Below are 20,623 nucleotides of genomic sequence, written 5' to 3' on the forward strand. Positions count from 1 at the left end.
TTAATTCGCGTCTTTCAATTAACCAGGTAGCTTCTCCCCACCCCTTCTTTAAAATCAAATAAAAAATCCTTCTCCCCTTAAAAGAAATGACAGCGATGGGATTCGAAACCATGCCTCCGAAGAGACTGGTGCCTAAAACCAGCGCCATAGACCACTCGGCCACTCTGTCTTCATTTCTAATTTTTTTTTTAAATTCGCGTGATTAAATTAACCAGGAAGCTTCTCCCCTTCGCGTCTTTCAATTAACCTGGTAGCTTCTCCCCTTCGCGTCTTTCAATTAACTAGGTAGCTTTTCCCCACCTGTTCTTTAAAATAAGTAAATAATCCTTTTCCCCTTAAAAGAAATGATAACGATGGGATTCGAACCCATGCGTCAGAAGAGACTGGTGCCTAAAACCAGTGCCATAAACCACTCGGCCACGCTGCCTTCACCTCTTGACTTTTTTTTTTAATTCGCGTCTTTCAATTAACTAGGTAGCTTTTCCCCACCTGTTCTTTAAAATAAGTAAATAATCCTTTTCCCCTTAAAAGAAATGAAAGCGATGGGAATCGAACTCATGCCCCAGAAGAGACTGGTGCCTAAAACCAGCGCCATAGACCACTCGGCCACGCTGCCTTCGTTTCTGTTATTTTTTCTTAAATTCGCGTCCTTCAATTAACCAGGTAGCTTCTCCCCAGCTCTTCTTTAAAATCAAATACATCACCCTTCTCCCCTTAAAAGAAATGACAGCGATGGGATTCAAACCCATGCCTCAGGCGAGACTGGTGCCTAAAACCAGCGCCATAAACAACTCAACCACGCTGCCTTCACTTCTAATCTTTTTTTTTAATTCGCGTCTTTCAATTAACCAGGTAGCTTCTCCGCACCCCTTCTTTAAAATCAAATAAATAGCCCTTCTCCCCTAAAAAGAAATGACAGTGATGGGATTCGAACCCATGCCTCAGAAGAGACTGGTGCCTAAAACCAGCGCCATAGACCGACCACTCGGCCACGCTGCCTTCATTTCTAATCTTTTTTTTAAATTCGCGTCTTTCAATTAACCAGGTAGCTTCTCCCCACCTCTTCTTTAAAATCAAATAAATAATCCTTCTCCCTTTAAAAGAAATGACACCGATGGGATTCGAACCCATGCCTCAGGAGAGACTGGTGCCTAAAACCAGTGCCATAGACCACTCGGCCACGCTGCCTTCGTTTCTGTTATTTTTTCTTAAATTCGCGTCCTTCAATTAACCAGGTAGCTTCTCCCCAGCTCTTCTTTAAAATCAAATACATCACCCTTCTCCCTTTAAAAGAAATGACAGCGATGGGATTCGAACCCATGCCTCAGAAGAGACTGGTGCCTGAAACCAGCGCCATAGACCACTCGGCCACGCTGCCTTCATTTCTAATTTTTTTTTAAATTCTTGTCCTTCAATTAACCAGGTAGCTTCTCCCCACCTCTTCTTTAAAATCAAATAAATAATCCTTCTCCCCTTAAAAGAAATGACAGCGATGGGATTCAAACCCATGCCTCAGGCGAGACTGGTGCCTAAAACCAGCGCCATAAACAACTCGGCCACGCTGCCTTCACTTCTAATCTTTTTTTTAATTTCGCGTCTTTCAATTAACCAGGTAGCTTCTCCGCACCCCTTCTTTAAAATCAAATAAATAAACCTTCTCCCCTTAAAAGAAATGACAGCGATGGGATTCAAACCCATGCCTCAGAAGAGACTGGTGCCTAAAACCAGCGCCATAGACCGACCACTCGGCCACGCTGCCTTCATTTCTAATCTTTTTTTTAAATTCGCGTCTTTCAATTAACCAGGTAGCTTCTCCCCACCTCTTCTTTAAAATCAAATAAATAATCCTTCTCCCTTTAAAAGAAATGACACCGATGGGATTCGAACCCATGCCTCAGGAGAGACTGGTGCCTAAAACCAGTGCCATAGGCCACTCGGCCACGCTGCCTTCATTTCTGTTATTTTTTCTTAAATTCGCGTCCTTCAATTAACCATCTAGCTTCTCCCCAGCTCTTCTTTAAAATCAAATACATCACCCTTCTCCCTTTAAAAGAAATGACAGCGATGGGATTCGAACCCATGCCTCAAAAGAGACTGGTGCCTGAAACCAGCGCCATAGACCACTCGGCCACGCTGCCTTCATTTCTATTTTTTTTTAAATTCTTGTCCTTCAATTAACCAGGTAGCTTCTCCCCACCTGTTCTTTAAAATCAAGTAAATAATCCTTATCCCCTTAAAAGAAATGACAGCGATAAGATTCGAACCCATGCCTCAGAAGAGACTGGTGCCTAAAACCAGCGCCATAGTCCACTCGACCACGCTGCCTTCATCTTTTGATTTTTTTGAAATTCGCGTCCTTCAATTAACCATCTAGCTTCTCCCCAGCTCTTCTTTAAAATCAAATACATCACCCTTCTCCTTTTAAAAGAAATGACAGCGATGGGATTCGAACCCATGCCTCAAAAGAGACTGGTGCTTAAAACCAGCGCCATAGACCACTCGGCCACGCTGCCTTCATTTCTAATTTTTATTCTTAAATTCGCGTCTTTCAATTAACCAGGTACCGTCACCCAACTACTTCTTTAAAATCAAATAAATAATCCTTCTCCCATAAAAGAAATGACAGCGATGGGATTCGAACCCATGCCTCAGAAGCGACTGGAGCCTGAAACCAGCGCCATAGACAACTCGGCCACGCTGCCTTCATTTCTAATTTTTATTCTTAAATTCGCGTCTTTCAATTAACCAGGTACCGTCACCCAACATCTTCTTTAAAATCAAATAAATAATCCTTCTCCCATAAAAGAAATTACAGCGATGGAATTCGAACCCATGCCTCAGAAGAGACTGGTGCCTGAAACCAACGCCATAGACCACTCGGCCACGCTGCCTTCATTTCTAAGATTTATTCTTAAATTCGCGTCTTTCAATTAACCAGGTAGCGTCACCCAACATCTTCTTTAAAATCAAATAAATCATCCTTCTGCCCTTAAAAGAAATGACAACGATGGGATTCGAACCCATGCCTCAGAAGATACTGGTGCCTAAAACCAGCGCCATAAACAACTCAACCACGCTGCCTTCACTTCTAATCTTTTTTTTAAATTCGCGTCTTTCAATTAACCAGGTAGCTTCTCCGCACCCCTTCTTTAAAATCAAATAAATAGCCCTTCTCCCCTAAAAAGAAATGACAGTGATGGGATTCGAACCCATGCCTCAGAAGAGACTGGTGCCTAAAACCAGCGCCATAGACCGACCACTCGGCCACGCTGCCTTCATTTCTAATCTTTTTTTTAAATTCGCGTCTTTCAATTAACCAGGTAGCTTCTCCCCACCTCTTCTTTAAAATCAAATAAATAATCCTTCTCCCTTTAAAAGAAATGACACCGATGGGATTCGAACCCATGCCTCAGGAGAGACTGGTGCCTAAAAGCAGTGCCATAGACCACTCGGCCACGCTGCCTTCGTTTCTGTTATTTTTTCTTAAATTCGCGTCCTTCAATTAACCAGGTACCGTCACCCAACATCTTCTTTAAAATCAAATAAATAATCCTTCTCCCATAAAAGAAATTACAGCGATGGAATTCGAACCCATGCCTCAGAAGAGACTGGTGCCTGAAACCAACGCCATAGACCACTCGGCCACGCTGCCTTCATTTCTAAGATTTATTCTTAAATTCGCGTCTTTCAATTAACCAGGTAGCGTCACCCAACATCTTCTTTAAAATCAAATAAATCATCCTTCTGCCCTTAAAAGAAATGACAACGATGGGATTCGAACCCATGCCTCAGAAGATACTGGTGCCTAAAACCAGCGCCATAAACAACTCAACCACGCTGCCTTCACTTCTAATCTTTTTTTTAAATTCGCGTCTTTCAATTAACCAGGTAGCTTCTCCGCACCCCTTCTTTAAAATCAAATAAATAGCCCTTCTCCCCTAAAAAGAAATGACAGTGATGGGATTCGAACCCATGCCTCAGAAGAGACTGGTGCCTAAAACCAGCGCCATAGACCGACCACTCGGCCACGCTGCCTTCATTTCTAATCTTTTTTTTTAAATTCGCGTCTTTCAATTAACCAGGTAGCTTCTCCCCACCTCTTCTTTAAAATCAAATAAATAATCCTTCTCCCTTTAAAAGAAATGACACCGATGGGATTCGAACCCATGCCTCAGGAGAGACTGGTGCCTAAAACCAGTGCCATAGACCACTCGGCCACGCTGCCTTCGTTTCTGTTATTTTTTCTTAAATTCGCGTCCTTCAATTAACCAGGTAGCTTCTCCCCAGCTCTTCTTTAAAATCAAATACATCACCCTTCTCCCTTTAAAAGAAATGACAGCGATGGGATTCGAACCCATGCCTCAGAAGAGACTGGTGCCTGAAACCAGCGCCATAGACCACTCGGCCACGCTGCCTTCATTTCTAATTTTTTTTTAAATTCTTGTCCTTCAATTAACCAGGTAGCTTCTCCCCACCTCTTCTTTAAAATCAAATAAATAATCCTTCTCCCCTTAAAAGAAATGACAGCGATGGGATTCAAACCCATGCCTCAGGCGAGACTGGTGCCTAAAACCAGCGCCATAAACAACTCGGCCACGCTGCCTTCACTTCTAATCTTTTTTTTAATTTCGCGTCTTTCAATTAACCAGGTAGCTTCTCCGCACCCCTTCTTTAAAATCAAATAAATAAACCTTCTCCCCTTAAAAGAAATGACAGCGATGGGATTCAAACCCATGCCTCAGAAGAGACTGGTGCCTAAAACCAGCGCCATAGACCGACCACTCGGCCACGCTGCCTTCATTTCTAATCTTTTTTTTAAATTCGCGTCTTTCAATTAACCAGGTAGCTTCTCCCCACCTCTTCTTTAAAATCAAATAAATAATCCTTCTCCCTTTAAAAGAAATGACACCGATGGGATTCGAACCCATGCCTCAGGAGAGACTGGTGCCTAAAACCAGCGCCATAGTCCACTCGACCACGCTGCCTTCATCTTTTGATTTTTTTGAAATTCGCGTCCTTCAATTAACCATCTAGCTTCTCCCCAGCTCTTCTTTAAAATCAAATACATCACCCTTCTCCTTTTAAAAGAAATGACAGCGATGGGATTCGAACCCATGCCTCAAAAGAGACTGGTGCTTAAAACCAGCGCCATAGACCACTGGGCCACGCTGCCTTCATTTCTAATTTTTATTCTTAAATTCGCGTCTTTCAATTAACCAGGTACCGTCACCCAACATCTTCTTTAAAATCAAATAAATAATCCTTCTCCCATAAAAGAAATGACAGCGATGGGATTCGAACCCATGCCTCAGAAGAGACTGGAGCCTGAAACCAGCGCCATAGACAACTCGACCACGCTGCCTTCATTTCTAATTTTTATTCTTAAATTCGCGTCTCTCAATTAACCAGGTACCGTCACCCAACATCTTCTTTAAAATCAAATAAATAATCCTTCTCCCATAAAAGAAATTACAGCGATGGAATTCGAACCCATGCCTCAGAAGAGACTGGTGCCTGAAACCAACGCCATAGACCACTCGGCCACGCTGCCTTCATTTCTAAGATTTATTCTTAAATTCGCGTCTTTCAATTAACCAGGTAGCGTCACCCAACATCTTCTTTAAAATCAAATAAATCATCCTTCTGCCCTTAAAAGAAATGACAACGATGGGATTCGAACCCATGCCTCAGAAGATACTGGTGCCTAAAACCAGCGCCATAAACAACTCAACCACGCTGCCTTCACTTCTAATCTTTTTTTTAAATTCGCGTCTTTCAATTAACCAGGTAGCTTCTCCGCACCCCTTCTTTAAAATCAAATAAATAGCCCTTCTCCCCTTAAAAGAAATGACAGTGATGGGATTCAAACCCATGCCTCAGAAGAGACTGGTGCCTAAAACCAGCGCCATAGACCGACCACTTGGCCACGCTGCCTTCATTTCTAATCTTTTTTTTAAATTCGCGTCTTTCAATTAACCAGGTAGCTTCTCCGCACCCCTTCTTTAAAATCAAATAAATAGCCCTTCTCCCCTTAAAAGAAATGACAGTGATGGGATTCAAACCCATGCCTCAGAAGAGACTGGTGCCTAAAACCAGCGCCATAGACCGACCACTCGGCCACGCTGCCTTCATTTCTAATCTTTTTTTTAAATTCGCGTCTTTCAATTAACCAGGTAGCTTCTCCCCAGCTCTTCTTTAAAATCAAAACATCACCCTTCTCCTTTTAAAAGAAATGATACCGATGGGATTCGAACCCATGCCTCAGGAGAGACTGGTGCCTAAAACCAGTGCCATAGACCACTCGGCCACGCTGCCTTCATTTCAGTTATTTTTTCTTAAATTCGCGTCCTTCAATTAACCATCTAGCTTCTCCCTAGCTCTTCTTTAAAATCAAATACATCACCCTTCTCCCTTTAAAAGAAATGACAGCGATGGGATTCGAACCCATGCCTCAAAAGAGACTTGTGCCTGAAACCAGCGCCATAGACCACTCGGCCACGCTGCCTTCATTTCTAATTTTTTTTAAATTCTTGTCCTTCAATTAACCAGGTAGCTTCTCCCCACCTGTTCTTTAAAAAAAAGTAAATAATCCTTATCCCCTTAAAAGAAATGACAGCGATAAGATTCGAACCCATGCCTCAGAAGAGACTGGTGCCTAAAACCAGTGCCATAGACCACTCGGCCACGCTGCCTTCATTTCTGTTATTTTTTCTTAAATTCGCGTCCTTCAATTAACCATCTAGCTTCTCCCCAGCTCTTCTTTAAAATCAAATACATCACCCTTCTCCCTTTAAAAGAAATGACAGCGATGGGATTCGAACCCATGCCTCAAAAGAGACTGGTGCCTGAAACCAGCGCCATAGACCACTCGGCCACGCTGCCTTCATTTCTAATTTTTTTTAAATTCTTGTCCTTCAATTAACCAGGTAGCTTCTCCCCACCTGTTCTTTAAAATCAAGTTAATAATAATTCTACCCCTAAAATAAATGACAGCGATGGGATTCGAACCCATGCCTCAGAAGAGACTGGTGCCTAAAACCAGCGCCATAGACCACTCGGCCACGCTGCCTTCATTTCTAATTTTTTTTTTAAATTCTTGTCCTTCAATTAACCAGGTAGCTTCTCCCCACCTCTTCTTTAAAATCAAATAAATAATCCTTCTCCCCTTTAAGAAATGACAGCGATGGGATTCAAACCCATGCCTCAGGCGAGACTGGTGCCTAAAACCAGCGCCATAAACAACTCGGCCACGCTGCCTTCACTTCTAATCTTTTTTTTAATTTCGCGTCTTTCAATTAACCAGGTAGCTTCTCCGCACCCCTTCTTTAAAATCAAATAAATAGCCCTTCTCCCCTTAAAAGAAATGACAGCGATGGGATTCAAACCCATGCCTCAGAAGAGACTGGTGCCTAAAACCAGCGCCATAGACCGACCACTCGGCCACGCTGCCTTCATTTCTAATCTTTTTTTTAAATTCGCGTCTTTCAATTAACCAGGTAGCTTCTCCCCACCTCTTCTTTAAAATCAAATAAATAATCCTTCTCCCTTTAAAAGAAATGACACCGATGGGATTCAAACCCATGCCTCAGGCGAGACTTTTGCCTAAAACCAGCGCCATAGACCACTCGGCCACGCTGCCTTCGTTTCTGTTATTTTTTCTTAAATTCGCGTCCTTCAATTAACCAGGTAGCTTCTCCCCAGCTCTTCTTTAAAATCAAATACATCACCCTTCTCCTGTTAAAAGAAATGACAGCGATGGGATTCGAACCCATGCCTCAAAAGAGACTGCTGCTTAAAACCAGCACCATAGACCACTCGGCCACGCTTACTTTATTTCTTGTCTTTTTTCTTTATTTCGCGTCCTTCAATTAACAATCTAGCTTCTCCCTAGCTCTTCTTTAAAATCAAATACATCACCCTTCTCCCTTTAAAAGAAATGACAGCGATGGGATTCGAACCCATGCCTCAAAAGAGACTGGTGCCTGAAACCAGCGCCATAGACCACTCGGCCACGCTGCCTTCATATCTAATTTTTTTTAAATTCTTGTCCTTCAATTAACCAGGTAGCTTCTCCCCACCTGTTCTTTAAAATCAAGTAAATAATCCTTATCCCCTTAAAAGAAATGACAGCGATAAGATTCGAACCCATGCCTCAGAAGAGACTGTTGCCTAAAAGCAGCGCCATAGTCCACTCGACCACGCTGCCTTCATCTCTTGATTTTTTTGAAATTCGCGTCTTTCAACTAACCAGGTAGCTTCTCCCGAACTCTTCTTAATAATCAAGTTAATAATAATTCTACCCCTAAAAGAAATGACAGTGATGGGATTCAAACCCATGCCTCAGAAGAGACTGGTGCCTAAAACCAGCGCCATAGACCGACCACTCGGCCACGCTGCCTTCATTTCTAATCTTTTTTTTAAATTCGCGTCTTTCAATTAACCAGGTAGCTTCTCCCCACCTCTTCTTTAAAATCAAATAAATAATCCTTCTCCCTTTAAAAGAAATGACACCGATGGGTTTCGAACCCATGCCTCAGGAGAGACTGGTGCCTAAAACCAGTGCCATAGACCACTCGGCCACGCTGCCTTCATTTCAGTTATTTTTTCTTAAATTCGCGTCCTTCAATTAACCATCTAGCTTCTCCCCAGCTCTTCTTTAAAATCAAATACATCACCCTTCTCCTTTTAAAAGAAATGACAGCGATAAGATTCGAACCCATGCCTCAAAAGAGACTGGTGCTTAAAACCAGCACCATAGACCACTCGGCCACGCTTCCTTTTTTTCTCGTCTATTTTCTTTATTTCGCGTCCTTCAATTAACAATCTAGCTTCTCCATAGCTCTTCTTTAAAATCAAATACATCACCCTTCTCCCTTTAAAAGAAATGACAGCGATGGGATTCGAACCCATGCCTCAAAAGAGACTTGTGGCTGAAACCAGCGCCATAGACCACTCGGCCACGCTGCCTTCATTTCTGTTATTTTTTCTTAAATTCGCGTCCTTCAATTAACCATCTAGCTTCTCCCCAGCTCTTCTTTAAAATCAAATACATCACCCTTCTCCCTTTAAAAGAAATGACAGCGATGGGATTCGAACCCATGCCTCAAAAGAGACTGGTGCCTGAAACCAGCGCCATAGACCACTCGGCCACGCTGCCTTCATTTCTAATTTTTTTTAAATTCTTGTCCTTCAATTAACCAGGTAGCTTCTCCCGAACTCTTCTTTATAATCAAGTTAATAATAATTCTACCCCTAAAAGAAATGACAGCGATGGGATTCGAACCCATGCCTCAGAAGAGACTGTTGCCTGAAACCAGCGCCATAGACCACTCGGCCACGCTGCCTTCATTTCTGATTTTTATTCTTAAATTCGCGTCTTTCAATTAACCAGGTAGCGTCACCCAACCTCTTCCTTAAAATCAAATAAATCATCCTTCTCCCCTTAAAAGAAATGACAACGATCGGATTCGAACCCATGCCTCAGAAAAGACTGGTGCCTAAAACCAACGCCATAGACCACTCGGCCACGCTGCCTTCAATACCACTCTTTTTTTAAATTCGCGTCTTTCAATTAACCAGTTAGCTTCTCCCCACCCCTTTTTTAAAATCAAATAAATAATCCTTCTCCCATAAAAGAAATGACAGCGATGGGATTCGAACCCATGCCTCAGAAGAGACAGGTGCCTGAAACCAGCGCCATAGACCACTCGGCCACGCTGCCTTCATTTCGAATTTTTATTCTTAAATTCGCGTCTTTCAATTAACCAGTTAGCTTCTCGCCACCCCTTTTTTAAAATTAAATAAATCATCCTTCTCCCCTTAAAAGAATTGACAACGATGGGATTCGAACCCATGCCTCAGAAGAGACTGGTGCCTAAAACCACCGCCATAGACCACTCGGCCACGCTGCCTTCATTTCTAATTTTTATTCTTAAATTCGCGTCTTTCAATTAACCAGGTAGCGTCACCCAACCTCTTCTTTAAAATCAAATAAATCATCCTTCTCCCCTTAAAAGAAATGACAACGATGGGATTCGAACCCATGCCTCAGAAGAGACTGGTGCCTGAAACCAGCGCCATAGACCACTCGGCCACGCTGCCTTCATTTTAATTTTTATTCTTAAATTCGCGTCTTTCAATTAACCAGGTAGCGTCACCAAACATCTCCTTTAAAATCAAATAATACATCCTTCCCCCCTTAAAAGAAATGACAACGATGGGATTCGAACCCATGCCTCAGAAGAGACTGATGCCTGAAACCAGCGCCATAGACCACTCGGCCACGCTGCCTTCATTTCTAATTTTTATTCTTAAATTCGCGTCTTTCAATTAACCAGGTTGCGTCACCAAACATCTTCTTTAAAATCAAATAAATCATCCTTCTCCCCTTAAAAGAAATGACAACGATAGGATTCGAACCCATGCCTCAGAAGAGACTGGTGCCTGAAACCAGCGCCATAGACCACTCGGCCACGCTGCCTTCATTTCGAATTTTTATTCTTAAATTCGCGTCTTACAATTAACCAGGTAGCGTCACCCAACCTCTTCTTTAAAATCAAATAAATCATCCTTCTCCCCTTAAAAGAAATGACAACGATGGGATTCGAACCCATGCCTCAGAAGAGACTGGTGCCTGAAACCAGCGCCATAGACCACTCGGCCACGCTGCCTTCATTTCGAATTTTTATTCTTAAATTCGCGTCTTTCAATTAACCAGGTAGCGTCACCCAACCTCTTCTTTAAAATCAAATAAATCATCCTTCTCCCCTTAAAAGAAATGACAACGATGGGATTCGAACCCATGCCTCAGAAGAGCCTGGTGCCTGGTACCAGCGCCATAGACCACTTGGCCACGCTGCCTTCATTTCGAATTTTTATTCTTAAATTCGCGTCTTTCAATTAACCAGGTAGCGTCACCCAACCTCTTCTTTAAAATCAAATAAATCATCCTTCTCCCCTTAAAAGAAATGACAACAATGGGATTCGAACCCATGCCTCAGAAGAGACTGGTGCCTAAAACCAACGCCATAGACCACTCGGCCACGCTACCTTCAATACCACTCTTTTTTTAAATTCGCGTCTTTCAATTAACCAGTTAGCTTCTCCCCACCCCTTTTTTAAAATCAAATAAATAATCCTTCTCCCATAAAAGAAATGACAGCGATGGGATTCGAACCCATGCCTCAGAAGAGACTGGTGCCTGAAACCAGCGCCATAGACCACTCGGCCACGCTGCCTTCATTTCTAATTTTTATTCTTAAATTCGCGTCTTTCAATTAACCAGGTAGCGTCACCAAACATGTTCTTTAAAATCAAATAATACATCCTTCTCCCCTTAAAAGAAATGACAACGATGGGATTCGAACCCATGCCTCAGAAGAGACTGGTGCCTGAAACCAGCGCCATAGACCACTCGGCCACGCTGCCTTCATTTCGAATTTTTATTCTTAAATTCGCGTCTTTCAAATAACCAGGTAGCGTCACCCAACATCTTCTTTAAAATCAAATAAATCATCCTTCTCCCCTTAAAAGAAATGACAACAATGGGATTCGAACCCATGCCTCAGAAGAGACTGGTGCCTAAAACCAACGCCATAGACCACTCGGCCACGCTACCTTCAATACCACTCTTTTTTTAAATTCGCGTCTTTCAATTAACCAGTTAGCTTCTCCCCACCCCTTTTTTAAAATCAAATAAATAATCCTTCTCCCATAAAAGAAATGACAGCGATGGGATTCGAACCCATGCCTCAGAAGAGACTGGTGCCTGAAACCAGCGCCATAGACCACTCGGCCACGCTGCCTTCATTTCTAATTTTTATTCTTAAATTCGCGTCTTTCAATTAACCAGGTAGCGTCACCAAACATGTTCTTTAAAATCAAATAATACATCCTTCTCCCCTTAAAAGAAATGACAACGATGGGATTCGAACCCATGCCTCAGAAGAGACTGGTGCCTGAAACCAGCGCCATAGACCACTCGGCCACGCTGCCTTCATTTCGAATTTTTATTCTTAAATTCGCGTCTTTCAAATAACCAGGTAGCGTCACCCAACATCTTCTTTAAAATCAAATAAATCATCCTTCTCCCCTTAAAAGAAATGACAGCGATGGGATTCGAACCCATGCCTCAGAAAAGACTGGTGCCTGAAACCAGCGCCATAGACCACTCGGCCACGCTGCCTTCATTTCGAATTTTTATTCTTAAATTCGCGTCTTTCAATTAACCAGGTAGCGTCACCCAACATCTTCTTCAAAATCAAATAAATCATCCTTCTCCCCTTAAAAGAAATGACAACGATGGGATTCGAACACATGCCTCAGAAGAGACTGGTGCCTGAAACCAGCGCCATAGACCACTCGGCCACGCTGCCTTCATTTCGAATTTTTATTCTTAAATTCGCGTCTTTCAATTAACCAGGTAGCGTCACCCAACCTCTTCTTTAAAATCAAATAAATCATCCTTCTCCCCTTAAAGAAATGACAACGATGGGATTCGAACCCATGCCTCAGAAGAGACTGGTGCCTGAAACCAGCGCCATAGACCACTCGGCCACGCTGCCTTCATTTCTAATTTTTATTCTTAAATTTGCGTCTTTCAATTAACCAGGTAGCGTCACCCAACCTCTTCTTTAAAATCAAATAAATCATCCTTCTCCCCTTAAAAGAAATGACAACGATGGCATTCGAACCCATGCCTCAGAAGAGATTGGTGCCTGAAACCAGCGCCATAGACCACTCGGCCACGCTGCCTTCATTTCGAATTTTTATTCTTAAATTCGCGTCTTTCAATTAACCAGGTAGCGTCACCCAACCTCTTCTTTAAAATCAAATAAATCATCCTTCTCCCCTTAAAAGAAATGACAACGATGGGACTCGAACCCATGCCTCAGAAGAGACTGGTGCCTAAAACCAGTGCCATAGACCACTCGGCCACGCTGCCTTCATTTCTAGTTTTTATTCTTAAATTCACGTCTTTCAATTAACCAGGTTGCGTCACCAAACATCTTTTTTAAAATCAAATAAATCATCCTTCTCCCCTTAAAAGAAATGACAACGATGGGATCCGAACCCATGCCTCAGAAGAGACTGGTGCCTGAAACCAGCGCCATAGACCACTCGGCCACGCTGCCTTCATTTCGAATTTTTATTCTTAAATTCGCGTCTTTCAATTAACCAGGTAGCGTCACCCAACCTCTTCTTTAAAATCAAATAAATCACCCTTCTCCCCTTAAAAGAAATGACAACGATGGGATTCGAACCCATGCCTCAGAAGAGACTGGTGCCTGAAACCAGCGCCATAGACCACTCGGCCACGCTGCCTTCATTTCTAATTTTTATTCTTAAATTCGCGTCTTTCAATTAACCAGGTTGCGTCACCAAACATCTTCTTTAAAATCAAATAAATCATCCTTCTCCCCTTAAAAGAAATGACAACGATAGGATTCGAACCCATGCCTCAGAAGAGACTGGTGCCTGAAACCAGCGCCATAGACCACTCGGCCACGCTGCCTTCATTTCGAATTTTTATTCTTAAATTCGCGTCTTTCAATTAACCAGGTAGCGTCACCCAACCTCTTCTTTAAAATCAAATAAATCATCCTTCTCCCCTTAAAAGAAATGACAACGATGGGATTCGAACCCATGCCTCAGAAGAGACTGGTGCCTGAAACCAGCGCCATAGACCACTCGGCCACGCTGCCTTCATTTCGAATTTTTATTCTTAAATTCGCGTCTTTCAATTAACCAGGTAGCGTCACCCAACCTCTTCTTTAAAATCAAATAAATCATCCTTCTCCCCTTAAAAGAAATGACAACGATAGGATTCGAACCCATGCCTCAGAAGAGACTGGTGCCTGAAACCAGCGCCATAGACCACTCGGCCACGCTGCCTTCATTTCGAATTTTTATTCTTAAATTCGCGTCTTACAATTAACCAGGTAGCGTCACCCAACCTCTTCTTTAAAATCAAATAAATCATCCTTCTCCCCTTAAAAGAAATGACAACGATGGGATTCGAACCCATGCCTCAGAAGAGACTGGTGCCTGAAACCAGCGCCATAGACCACTCGGCCACGCTGCCTTCATTTCGAATTTTTATTCTTAAATTCGCGTCTTTCAATTAACCAGGTAGCGTCACCCAACCTCTTCTTTAAAATCAAATAAATCATCCTTCTCCCCTTAAAAGAAATGACAACGATGGGATTCGAACCCATGCCTCAGAAGAGCCTGGTGCCTGGTACCAGCGCCATAGACCACTCGGCCACGCTGCCTTCATTTCGAATTTTTATTCTTAAATTCGCGTCTTTCAATTAACCAGGTAGCGTCACCCAACCTCTTCTTTAAAATCAAATAAATCATCCTTCTCCCCTTAAAAGAAATGACAACAATGGGATTCGAACCCATGCCTCAGAAGAGACTGGTGCCTAAAACCAACGCCATAGACCACTCGGCCACGCTACCTTCAATACCACTCTTTTTTTAAATTCGCGTCTCTCAATTAACCAGTTAGCTTCTCCCCACCCCTTTTTTAAAATCAAATAAATAATCCTTCTCCCATAAAAGAAATGACAGCGATGGGATTCGAACCCATGCCTCAGAAGAGACTGGTGCCTGAAACCAGCGCCATAGACCACTCGGCCACGCTGCCTTCATTTCTAATTTTTATTCTTAAATTCGCGTCTTTCAATTAACCAGGTAGCGTCACCATACATGTTCTTTAAAATCAAATAATACATCCTTCTCCCCTTAAAAGAAATGACAACGATGGGATTCGAACCCATGCCTCAGAAGAGACTGGTGCCTGAAACCAGCGCCATAGACCACTCGGCCACGCTGCCTTCATTTCGAATTTTTATTCTTAAATTCGCGTCTTTCAATTAACCAGGTAGCGTCACCCAACCTCTTCTTTAAAATCAAATAAATCATCCTTCTCCCCTTAAAAGAAATGACAACGATAGGATTCGAACCCATGCCTCAGAAGAGACTGGTGCCTGAAACCAGCGCCATAGACCACTCGGCCACGCTGCCTTCATTTCGAATTTTTATTCTTAAATTCGCGTCTTACAATTAACCAGGTAGCGTCACCCAACCTCTTCTTTAAAATCAAATAAATCATCCTTCTCCCCTTAAAAGAAATGACAACGATGGGATTCGAACCCATGCCTCAGAAGAGACTGGTGCCTGAAACCAGCGCCATAGACCACTCGGCCACGCTGCCTTCATTTCGAATTTTTATTCTTAAATTCGCGTCTTTCAATTAACCAGGTAGCGTCACCCAACCTCTTCTTTAAAATCAAATAAATCATCCTTCTCCCCTTAAAAGAAATGACAACGATGGGATTCGAACCCATGCCTCAGAAGAGCCTGGTGCCTGGTACCAGCGCCATAGACCACTCGGCCACGCTGCCTTCATTTCGAATTTTTATTCTTAAATTCGCGTCTTTCAATTAACCAGGTAGCGTCACCCAACCTCTTCTTTAAAATCAAATAAATCATCCTTCTCCCCTTAAAAGAAATGACAACAATGGGATTCGAACCCATGCCTCAGAAGAGACTGGTGCCTAAAACCAACGCCATAGACCACTCGGCCACGCTACCTTCAATACCACTCTTTTTTTAAATTCGCGTCTTTCAATTAACCAGTTAGCTTCTCCCCACCCCTTTTTTAAAATCAAATAAATAATCCTTCTCCCATAAAAGAAATGACAGCGATGGGATTCGAACCCATGCCTCAGAAGAGACTGGTGCCTGAAACCAGCGCCATAGACCACTCGGCCACGCTGCCTTCATTTCTAATTTTTATTCTTAAATTCGCGTCTTTCAATTAACCAGGTAGCGTCACCATACATGTTCTTTAAAATCAAATAATACATCCTTCTCCCCTTAAAAGAAATGACAACGATGGGATTCGAACCCATGCCTCAGAAGAGACTGGTGCCTGAAACCAGCGCCATAGACCACTCGGCCACGCTGCCTTCATTTCGAATTTTTATTCTTAAATTCGCGTCTTTCAATTAACCAGGTAGCGTCACCCAACCTCTTCTTTAAAATCAAATAAATCATCCTTCTCCCCTTAAAAGAAATGACAACGATAGGATTCGAACCCATGCCTCAGAAGAGACTGGTGCCTGAAACCAGCGCCATAGACCACTCGGCCACGCTGCCTTCATTTCGAATTTTTATTCTTAAATTCGCGTCTTACAATTAACCAGGTAGCGTCACCCAACCTCTTCTTTAAAATCAAATAAATCATCCTTCTCCCCTTAAAAGAAATGACAACGATGGGATTCGAACCCATGCCTCAGAAGAGACTGGTGCCTGAAACCAGCGCCATAGACCACTCGGCCACGCTGCCTTCATTTCGAATTTTTATTCTTAAATTCGCGTCTTTCAATTAACCAGGTAGCGTCACCCAACCTCTTCTTTAAAATCAAATAAATCATCCTTCTCCCCTTAAAAGAAATGACAACGATGGGATTCGAACCCATGCCTCAGAAGAGCCTGGTGCCTGGTACCAGCGCCATAGACCACTCGGCCACGCTGCCTTCATTTCGAATTTTTATTCTTAAATTCGCGTCTTTCAATTAACCAGGTAGCGTCACCCAACCTCTTCTTTAAAATCAAATAAATCATCCTTCTCCCCTTAAAAGAAATGACAACGATGGGATTCGAACCCATGCCTCAGAAGAGACTGGTGCCTAAAACCAACGCCATAGACCACTCGGCCACGCTACCTTCAATACCACTCTTTTTTTAAATTCGCGTCTTTCAATTAACCAGTTAGCTTCTCCCCACCCCTTTTTTAAAATCAAATAAATAATCCTTCTCCCATAAAAGAAATGACAGCGATGGGATTCGAACCCATGCCTCAGAAGAGACTGGTGCCTGAAACCAGCGCCATAGACCACTCGGCCACGCTGCCTTCATTTCTAATTTTTATTCTTAAATTCGCGTCTTTCAATTAACCAGGTAGCGTCACCATACATGTTCTTTAAAATCAAATAATACATCCTTCTCCCCTTAAAAGAAATGACAACGATGGGATTCGAACCCATGCCTCAGAAGAGACTGGTGCCTGAAACCAGCGCCATAGACCACTCGGCCACGCTGCCTTCATTTCGAATTTTTATTCTTAAATTCGCGTCTTTCAATTAACCAGGTAGCGTCACCCAACCTCTTCTTTAAAATCAAATAAATCATCCTTCTCCCCTTAAAAGAAATGACAACGATAGGATTCGAACCCATGCCTCAGAAGAGACTGGTGCCTGAAACCAGCGCCATAGACCACTCGGCCACGCTGCCTTCATTTCGAATTTTTATTCTTAAATTCGCGTCTTACAATTAACCAGGTAGCGTCACCCAACCTCTTCTTTAAAATCAAATAAATCATCCTTCTCCCCTTAAAAGAAATGACAACGATGGGATTCGAACCCATGCCTCAGAAGAGACTGGTGCCTGAAACCAGCGCCATAGACCACTCGGCCACGCTGCCTTCATTTCGAATTTTTATTCTTAAATTCGCGTCTTTCAATTAACCAGGTAGCGTCACCCAACCTCTTCTTTAAAATCAAATAAATCATCCTTCTCCCCTTAAAAGAAATGACAACGATGGGATTCGAACCCATGCCTCAGAAGAGCCTGGTGCCTGGTACCAGCGCCATAGACCACTCGGCCACGCTGCCTTCATTTCGAATTTTTATTCTTAAATTCGCGTCTTTCAATTAACCAGGTAGCGTCACCCAACCTCTTCTTTAAAATCAAATAAATCATCCTTCTCCCCTTAAAAGAAATGACAACAATGGGATTCGAACCCATGCCTCAGAAGAGACTGGTGCCTAAAACCAACGCCATAGACCACTCGGCCACGCTACCTTCAATACCACTCTTTTTTTAAATTCGCGTCTTTCAATTAACCAGTTAGCTTCTCCCCACCCCTTTTTTAAAATCAAATAAATAATCCTTCTCCCATAAAAGAAATGACAGCGATGGGATTCGAACCCATGCCTCAGAAGAGACTGGTGCCTGAAACCAGCGCCATAGACCACTCGGCCACGCTGCCTTCATTTCTAATTTTTATTCTTAAATTCGCGTCTTTCAATTAACCAGGTAGCGTCACCATACATGTTCTTTAAAATCAAATAATACATCCTTCTCCCCTTAAAAGAAATGACAACGATGGGATTCGAACCCATGCCTCAGAAGAGACTGGTGCCTGAAACCAGCGCCATAGACCACTCGGCCACGCTGCCTTCATTTCGAATTTTTATTCTTAAATTCGCGTCTTTCAAATAACCAGGTAGCGTCACCCAACATCTTCTTTAAAATCAAATAAATCATCCTTCTCCCCTTAAAAGAAATGACAGCGATGGGATTCGAACCCATGCCTCAGAAAAGACTGGTGCCTGAAACCAGCGCCATAGACCACTCGGCCACGCTGCCTTCATTTCGAATTTTTATTCTTAAATTCGCGTCTTTCAATTAACCAGGTAGCGTCACCCAACCTCTTCTTCAAAATCAAATAAATCATCCTTCTCCCCTTAAAAGAAATGACAACGATGGGATTCGAACACATGCCTCAGAAGAGACTGGTGCCTGAAACCAGCGCCATAGACCACTCGGCCACGCTGCCTTCATTTCGAATTTTTATTCTTAAATTCGCGTCTTTCAATTAACCAGGTAGCGTCACCCAACCTCTTCTTTAAAATCAAATAAATCATCCTTCTCCCCTTAAAAGAAATGACAACGATGGCATTCGAACCCATGCCTCAGAAGAGATTGGTGCCTGAAACCAGCGCCATAGACCACTCGGCCACGCTGCCTTCATTTCGAATTTTTATTCTTAAATTCGCGTCTTTCAATTAACCAGGTAGCGTCACCCAACCTCTTCTTTAAAATCAAATAAATCATCCTTCTCCCCTTAAAAGAAATGACAACGATGGGACTCGAACCCATGCCTCAGAAGAGACTGGTGCCTAAAACCAGCGCCATAGACCACTCGGCCACGCTGCCTTCATTTCTAGTTTTTTTTCTTAAATTCGCGTCTTTCAATTAACCAGGTTGCGTCACCAAACATCTTTTTTAAAATCAAATAAATCATCCTTCTCCCCTTAAAAGAAATGACAACGATGGGATCCGAACCCATGCCTCAGAAGAGACTGGTGCCTGAAACCAGCGCCATAGACCACTCGGCCACGCTGCCTTCATTTCGAATTTTTATTCTTAAATTCGCGTCTTTCAATTAACCAGGTAGCGTCACCCAACCTCTTCTTTAAAATCAAATAAATCACCCTTCTCCCCTTAAAAGAAATGACAACGATGGGATTCGAACCCATGCCTCAGAAGAGACTGGTGCCTGAAACCAGCGCCATAGACCACTCGGCCACGCTGCCTTCATTTCTAATTTTTATTCTTAAATTCGCGTCTTTCAATTAACCAGGTTGCGTCACCAAACATCTTCTTTAAAATCAAATAAATCATCCTTCTCCCCTTAAAAGAAATGACAACGATAGGATTCGAACCCATGCCTCAGAAGAGACTGGTGCCTGAAACCAGCGCCATAGACCACTCGGCCACGCTGCCTTCATTTCGAATTTTTATTCTTAAATTCGCGTCTTTCAATTAACCAGGTAGCGTCACCCAACCTCTTCTTTAAAATCAAATAAATCATCCTTCTCCCCTTAAAAGAAATGACAACGATGGGATTCGAACCCATGCCTCAGAAGAGACTGGTGCCTGAAACCAGCGCCATAGACCACTCGGCCACGCTGCCTTCATTTCGAATTTTTATTCTTAAATTCGCGTCTTTCAATTAACCAGGTAGCGTCACCCAACCTCTTCTTTAAAATCAAATAAATCATCCTTCTCCCCTTAAAAGAAATGACAACGATGGGATTCGAACCCATGCCTCAGAAGAGACTGGTGCCTGAAACCAGCGCCATAGACCACTCGGCCACGCTGCCTTCATTTCGAATTTTTATTCTTAAATTCGCGTCTTTCAATTAACCAGGTAGCGTCACCCAACCTCTTCTTTAAAATCAAATAAATCATCCTTCTCCCCTTAAAAGAAATGACAACGATGGGATTCGAACCCATGCCTCAGAAGAGACTGGTGCCTAAAACCAACGCCATAGACCACTCGGCCACGCTACCTTCAATACCACTCTTTTTTTAAATTCGCGTCTTTCAATTAACCAGTTAGCTTCTCCCCACCCCTTTTTTAAAATCAAATAAATAATCCTTCTCCCATAAAAGAAATGACAGCGATGGGATTCGAACCCATGCCTCAGAAGAGACTGGTGCCTGAAACCAGCGCCATAGACCACTCGGCCACGCTGCCTGCATTTCTAATTTTTATTCTTAAATTCGCGTCTTTCAATTAACCAGGTAGCGTCACCAAACATGTTCTTTTAAATCAAATAATACATCCTTCTCCCCTTAAAAGAAATGACAACGATGGGATTCGAACCCATGCCTCAGAAGAGACTGGTGCCTGAAACCAGCGCCATAGACCACTCGGCCACGCTGCCTTCAATACCACTCTTTTTTTAAATTCGCGTCTTTCAATTAACCAGTTAGCTTCTCCCCACCCCTTTTTTAAAATCAAATAAATAATCCTTCTCCC

At 42.8% G+C, this 20,623-nt stretch overlaps 59 non-coding genes across 59 annotated transcripts; all 59 read right to left on the reverse strand.

Annotated features, from left to right (window-relative positions):
• Positions 1-1,296: 1,296 nt before the first annotated feature.
• Positions 1,297-1,378, reverse strand: TRNAL-CAG (transfer RNA leucine (anticodon CAG)). The gene has a single exon. It is a non-coding gene; the product is annotated as a tRNA-Leu (tRNA).
• Positions 1,379-2,056: 678 nt separating this feature from the next.
• TRNAL-CAG (transfer RNA leucine (anticodon CAG)) lies at positions 2,057-2,138 on the reverse strand. The gene has a single exon. It is a non-coding gene; the product is annotated as a tRNA-Leu (tRNA).
• Positions 2,139-2,431: 293 nt separating this feature from the next.
• TRNAL-UAA (transfer RNA leucine (anticodon UAA)) lies at positions 2,432-2,513 on the reverse strand. Its single transcript has one exon. It is a non-coding gene; the product is annotated as a tRNA-Leu (tRNA).
• Positions 2,514-4,333: 1,820 nt separating this feature from the next.
• On the reverse strand, positions 4,334-4,415 carry TRNAL-CAG (transfer RNA leucine (anticodon CAG)). The gene has a single exon. It is a non-coding gene; the product is annotated as a tRNA-Leu (tRNA).
• A 676-nt stretch (positions 4,416-5,091) lies between these two features.
• Positions 5,092-5,173, reverse strand: TRNAL-UAA (transfer RNA leucine (anticodon UAA)). Its single transcript has one exon. It is a non-coding gene; the product is annotated as a tRNA-Leu (tRNA).
• A 1,250-nt stretch (positions 5,174-6,423) lies between these two features.
• On the reverse strand, positions 6,424-6,505 carry TRNAL-CAG (transfer RNA leucine (anticodon CAG)). The gene has a single exon. It is a non-coding gene; the product is annotated as a tRNA-Leu (tRNA).
• Positions 6,506-6,800: 295 nt separating this feature from the next.
• TRNAL-CAG (transfer RNA leucine (anticodon CAG)) lies at positions 6,801-6,882 on the reverse strand. Its single transcript has one exon. It is a non-coding gene; the product is annotated as a tRNA-Leu (tRNA).
• Positions 6,883-6,987: 105 nt separating this feature from the next.
• On the reverse strand, positions 6,988-7,069 carry TRNAL-UAG (transfer RNA leucine (anticodon UAG)). The gene has a single exon. It is a non-coding gene; the product is annotated as a tRNA-Leu (tRNA).
• An 868-nt stretch (positions 7,070-7,937) lies between these two features.
• On the reverse strand, positions 7,938-8,019 carry TRNAL-CAG (transfer RNA leucine (anticodon CAG)). Its single transcript has one exon. It is a non-coding gene; the product is annotated as a tRNA-Leu (tRNA).
• Positions 8,020-8,885: 866 nt separating this feature from the next.
• TRNAL-CAG (transfer RNA leucine (anticodon CAG)) lies at positions 8,886-8,967 on the reverse strand. The gene has a single exon. It is a non-coding gene; the product is annotated as a tRNA-Leu (tRNA).
• Positions 8,968-9,075: 108 nt separating this feature from the next.
• Positions 9,076-9,157, reverse strand: TRNAL-CAG (transfer RNA leucine (anticodon CAG)). Its single transcript has one exon. It is a non-coding gene; the product is annotated as a tRNA-Leu (tRNA).
• Positions 9,158-9,262: 105 nt separating this feature from the next.
• Positions 9,263-9,344, reverse strand: TRNAL-CAG (transfer RNA leucine (anticodon CAG)). Its single transcript has one exon. It is a non-coding gene; the product is annotated as a tRNA-Leu (tRNA).
• A 295-nt stretch (positions 9,345-9,639) lies between these two features.
• On the reverse strand, positions 9,640-9,721 carry TRNAL-CAG (transfer RNA leucine (anticodon CAG)). The gene has a single exon. It is a non-coding gene; the product is annotated as a tRNA-Leu (tRNA).
• A 298-nt stretch (positions 9,722-10,019) lies between these two features.
• Positions 10,020-10,101, reverse strand: TRNAL-CAG (transfer RNA leucine (anticodon CAG)). The gene has a single exon. It is a non-coding gene; the product is annotated as a tRNA-Leu (tRNA).
• Positions 10,102-10,208: 107 nt separating this feature from the next.
• Positions 10,209-10,290, reverse strand: TRNAL-CAG (transfer RNA leucine (anticodon CAG)). The gene has a single exon. It is a non-coding gene; the product is annotated as a tRNA-Leu (tRNA).
• Positions 10,291-10,398: 108 nt separating this feature from the next.
• On the reverse strand, positions 10,399-10,480 carry TRNAL-CAG (transfer RNA leucine (anticodon CAG)). Its single transcript has one exon. It is a non-coding gene; the product is annotated as a tRNA-Leu (tRNA).
• A 108-nt stretch (positions 10,481-10,588) lies between these two features.
• Positions 10,589-10,670, reverse strand: TRNAL-CAG (transfer RNA leucine (anticodon CAG)). Its single transcript has one exon. It is a non-coding gene; the product is annotated as a tRNA-Leu (tRNA).
• Positions 10,671-11,155: 485 nt separating this feature from the next.
• On the reverse strand, positions 11,156-11,237 carry TRNAL-CAG (transfer RNA leucine (anticodon CAG)). Its single transcript has one exon. It is a non-coding gene; the product is annotated as a tRNA-Leu (tRNA).
• Positions 11,238-11,345: 108 nt separating this feature from the next.
• Positions 11,346-11,427, reverse strand: TRNAL-CAG (transfer RNA leucine (anticodon CAG)). Its single transcript has one exon. It is a non-coding gene; the product is annotated as a tRNA-Leu (tRNA).
• A 295-nt stretch (positions 11,428-11,722) lies between these two features.
• Positions 11,723-11,804, reverse strand: TRNAL-CAG (transfer RNA leucine (anticodon CAG)). Its single transcript has one exon. It is a non-coding gene; the product is annotated as a tRNA-Leu (tRNA).
• Positions 11,805-11,912: 108 nt separating this feature from the next.
• Positions 11,913-11,994, reverse strand: TRNAL-CAG (transfer RNA leucine (anticodon CAG)). The gene has a single exon. It is a non-coding gene; the product is annotated as a tRNA-Leu (tRNA).
• Positions 11,995-12,102: 108 nt separating this feature from the next.
• TRNAL-CAG (transfer RNA leucine (anticodon CAG)) lies at positions 12,103-12,184 on the reverse strand. The gene has a single exon. It is a non-coding gene; the product is annotated as a tRNA-Leu (tRNA).
• Positions 12,185-12,292: 108 nt separating this feature from the next.
• On the reverse strand, positions 12,293-12,374 carry TRNAL-CAG (transfer RNA leucine (anticodon CAG)). Its single transcript has one exon. It is a non-coding gene; the product is annotated as a tRNA-Leu (tRNA).
• Positions 12,375-12,481: 107 nt separating this feature from the next.
• Positions 12,482-12,563, reverse strand: TRNAL-CAG (transfer RNA leucine (anticodon CAG)). Its single transcript has one exon. It is a non-coding gene; the product is annotated as a tRNA-Leu (tRNA).
• Positions 12,564-12,861: 298 nt separating this feature from the next.
• Positions 12,862-12,943, reverse strand: TRNAL-UAG (transfer RNA leucine (anticodon UAG)). Its single transcript has one exon. It is a non-coding gene; the product is annotated as a tRNA-Leu (tRNA).
• A 108-nt stretch (positions 12,944-13,051) lies between these two features.
• Positions 13,052-13,133, reverse strand: TRNAL-CAG (transfer RNA leucine (anticodon CAG)). Its single transcript has one exon. It is a non-coding gene; the product is annotated as a tRNA-Leu (tRNA).
• A 108-nt stretch (positions 13,134-13,241) lies between these two features.
• Positions 13,242-13,323, reverse strand: TRNAL-CAG (transfer RNA leucine (anticodon CAG)). Its single transcript has one exon. It is a non-coding gene; the product is annotated as a tRNA-Leu (tRNA).
• Positions 13,324-13,431: 108 nt separating this feature from the next.
• On the reverse strand, positions 13,432-13,513 carry TRNAL-CAG (transfer RNA leucine (anticodon CAG)). Its single transcript has one exon. It is a non-coding gene; the product is annotated as a tRNA-Leu (tRNA).
• A 108-nt stretch (positions 13,514-13,621) lies between these two features.
• Positions 13,622-13,703, reverse strand: TRNAL-CAG (transfer RNA leucine (anticodon CAG)). The gene has a single exon. It is a non-coding gene; the product is annotated as a tRNA-Leu (tRNA).
• Positions 13,704-13,811: 108 nt separating this feature from the next.
• Positions 13,812-13,893, reverse strand: TRNAL-CAG (transfer RNA leucine (anticodon CAG)). Its single transcript has one exon. It is a non-coding gene; the product is annotated as a tRNA-Leu (tRNA).
• Positions 13,894-14,001: 108 nt separating this feature from the next.
• TRNAL-CAG (transfer RNA leucine (anticodon CAG)) lies at positions 14,002-14,083 on the reverse strand. Its single transcript has one exon. It is a non-coding gene; the product is annotated as a tRNA-Leu (tRNA).
• A 108-nt stretch (positions 14,084-14,191) lies between these two features.
• Positions 14,192-14,273, reverse strand: TRNAL-CAG (transfer RNA leucine (anticodon CAG)). The gene has a single exon. It is a non-coding gene; the product is annotated as a tRNA-Leu (tRNA).
• Positions 14,274-14,568: 295 nt separating this feature from the next.
• Positions 14,569-14,650, reverse strand: TRNAL-CAG (transfer RNA leucine (anticodon CAG)). Its single transcript has one exon. It is a non-coding gene; the product is annotated as a tRNA-Leu (tRNA).
• A 108-nt stretch (positions 14,651-14,758) lies between these two features.
• Positions 14,759-14,840, reverse strand: TRNAL-CAG (transfer RNA leucine (anticodon CAG)). The gene has a single exon. It is a non-coding gene; the product is annotated as a tRNA-Leu (tRNA).
• A 108-nt stretch (positions 14,841-14,948) lies between these two features.
• On the reverse strand, positions 14,949-15,030 carry TRNAL-CAG (transfer RNA leucine (anticodon CAG)). Its single transcript has one exon. It is a non-coding gene; the product is annotated as a tRNA-Leu (tRNA).
• Positions 15,031-15,138: 108 nt separating this feature from the next.
• TRNAL-CAG (transfer RNA leucine (anticodon CAG)) lies at positions 15,139-15,220 on the reverse strand. Its single transcript has one exon. It is a non-coding gene; the product is annotated as a tRNA-Leu (tRNA).
• A 108-nt stretch (positions 15,221-15,328) lies between these two features.
• TRNAL-CAG (transfer RNA leucine (anticodon CAG)) lies at positions 15,329-15,410 on the reverse strand. The gene has a single exon. It is a non-coding gene; the product is annotated as a tRNA-Leu (tRNA).
• A 295-nt stretch (positions 15,411-15,705) lies between these two features.
• TRNAL-CAG (transfer RNA leucine (anticodon CAG)) lies at positions 15,706-15,787 on the reverse strand. The gene has a single exon. It is a non-coding gene; the product is annotated as a tRNA-Leu (tRNA).
• Positions 15,788-15,895: 108 nt separating this feature from the next.
• On the reverse strand, positions 15,896-15,977 carry TRNAL-CAG (transfer RNA leucine (anticodon CAG)). Its single transcript has one exon. It is a non-coding gene; the product is annotated as a tRNA-Leu (tRNA).
• A 108-nt stretch (positions 15,978-16,085) lies between these two features.
• TRNAL-CAG (transfer RNA leucine (anticodon CAG)) lies at positions 16,086-16,167 on the reverse strand. Its single transcript has one exon. It is a non-coding gene; the product is annotated as a tRNA-Leu (tRNA).
• A 108-nt stretch (positions 16,168-16,275) lies between these two features.
• On the reverse strand, positions 16,276-16,357 carry TRNAL-CAG (transfer RNA leucine (anticodon CAG)). The gene has a single exon. It is a non-coding gene; the product is annotated as a tRNA-Leu (tRNA).
• Positions 16,358-16,465: 108 nt separating this feature from the next.
• On the reverse strand, positions 16,466-16,547 carry TRNAL-CAG (transfer RNA leucine (anticodon CAG)). The gene has a single exon. It is a non-coding gene; the product is annotated as a tRNA-Leu (tRNA).
• A 295-nt stretch (positions 16,548-16,842) lies between these two features.
• TRNAL-CAG (transfer RNA leucine (anticodon CAG)) lies at positions 16,843-16,924 on the reverse strand. Its single transcript has one exon. It is a non-coding gene; the product is annotated as a tRNA-Leu (tRNA).
• A 108-nt stretch (positions 16,925-17,032) lies between these two features.
• On the reverse strand, positions 17,033-17,114 carry TRNAL-CAG (transfer RNA leucine (anticodon CAG)). The gene has a single exon. It is a non-coding gene; the product is annotated as a tRNA-Leu (tRNA).
• A 108-nt stretch (positions 17,115-17,222) lies between these two features.
• On the reverse strand, positions 17,223-17,304 carry TRNAL-CAG (transfer RNA leucine (anticodon CAG)). The gene has a single exon. It is a non-coding gene; the product is annotated as a tRNA-Leu (tRNA).
• A 108-nt stretch (positions 17,305-17,412) lies between these two features.
• On the reverse strand, positions 17,413-17,494 carry TRNAL-CAG (transfer RNA leucine (anticodon CAG)). The gene has a single exon. It is a non-coding gene; the product is annotated as a tRNA-Leu (tRNA).
• Positions 17,495-17,602: 108 nt separating this feature from the next.
• TRNAL-CAG (transfer RNA leucine (anticodon CAG)) lies at positions 17,603-17,684 on the reverse strand. Its single transcript has one exon. It is a non-coding gene; the product is annotated as a tRNA-Leu (tRNA).
• Positions 17,685-17,979: 295 nt separating this feature from the next.
• Positions 17,980-18,061, reverse strand: TRNAL-CAG (transfer RNA leucine (anticodon CAG)). The gene has a single exon. It is a non-coding gene; the product is annotated as a tRNA-Leu (tRNA).
• Positions 18,062-18,169: 108 nt separating this feature from the next.
• TRNAL-CAG (transfer RNA leucine (anticodon CAG)) lies at positions 18,170-18,251 on the reverse strand. The gene has a single exon. It is a non-coding gene; the product is annotated as a tRNA-Leu (tRNA).
• A 108-nt stretch (positions 18,252-18,359) lies between these two features.
• On the reverse strand, positions 18,360-18,441 carry TRNAL-CAG (transfer RNA leucine (anticodon CAG)). The gene has a single exon. It is a non-coding gene; the product is annotated as a tRNA-Leu (tRNA).
• A 108-nt stretch (positions 18,442-18,549) lies between these two features.
• On the reverse strand, positions 18,550-18,631 carry TRNAL-CAG (transfer RNA leucine (anticodon CAG)). The gene has a single exon. It is a non-coding gene; the product is annotated as a tRNA-Leu (tRNA).
• A 298-nt stretch (positions 18,632-18,929) lies between these two features.
• Positions 18,930-19,011, reverse strand: TRNAL-UAG (transfer RNA leucine (anticodon UAG)). The gene has a single exon. It is a non-coding gene; the product is annotated as a tRNA-Leu (tRNA).
• Positions 19,012-19,119: 108 nt separating this feature from the next.
• Positions 19,120-19,201, reverse strand: TRNAL-CAG (transfer RNA leucine (anticodon CAG)). The gene has a single exon. It is a non-coding gene; the product is annotated as a tRNA-Leu (tRNA).
• Positions 19,202-19,309: 108 nt separating this feature from the next.
• Positions 19,310-19,391, reverse strand: TRNAL-CAG (transfer RNA leucine (anticodon CAG)). The gene has a single exon. It is a non-coding gene; the product is annotated as a tRNA-Leu (tRNA).
• Positions 19,392-19,499: 108 nt separating this feature from the next.
• On the reverse strand, positions 19,500-19,581 carry TRNAL-CAG (transfer RNA leucine (anticodon CAG)). Its single transcript has one exon. It is a non-coding gene; the product is annotated as a tRNA-Leu (tRNA).
• A 108-nt stretch (positions 19,582-19,689) lies between these two features.
• TRNAL-CAG (transfer RNA leucine (anticodon CAG)) lies at positions 19,690-19,771 on the reverse strand. The gene has a single exon. It is a non-coding gene; the product is annotated as a tRNA-Leu (tRNA).
• Positions 19,772-19,879: 108 nt separating this feature from the next.
• On the reverse strand, positions 19,880-19,961 carry TRNAL-CAG (transfer RNA leucine (anticodon CAG)). Its single transcript has one exon. It is a non-coding gene; the product is annotated as a tRNA-Leu (tRNA).
• A 295-nt stretch (positions 19,962-20,256) lies between these two features.
• On the reverse strand, positions 20,257-20,338 carry TRNAL-CAG (transfer RNA leucine (anticodon CAG)). The gene has a single exon. It is a non-coding gene; the product is annotated as a tRNA-Leu (tRNA).
• A 108-nt stretch (positions 20,339-20,446) lies between these two features.
• On the reverse strand, positions 20,447-20,528 carry TRNAL-CAG (transfer RNA leucine (anticodon CAG)). The gene has a single exon. It is a non-coding gene; the product is annotated as a tRNA-Leu (tRNA).
• Positions 20,529-20,623: the final 95 nt, after the last annotated feature.

The sequence above is a fragment of the Leiobunum rupestre genome, chromosome 9 (assembly GCF_980474605.1).
Source record: "Leiobunum rupestre chromosome 9, qqLeiRupe1.1.hap1, whole genome shotgun sequence".
NCBI classification, from domain to species: Eukaryota; Metazoa; Arthropoda; class Arachnida; order Opiliones; family Sclerosomatidae; genus Leiobunum; species Leiobunum rupestre.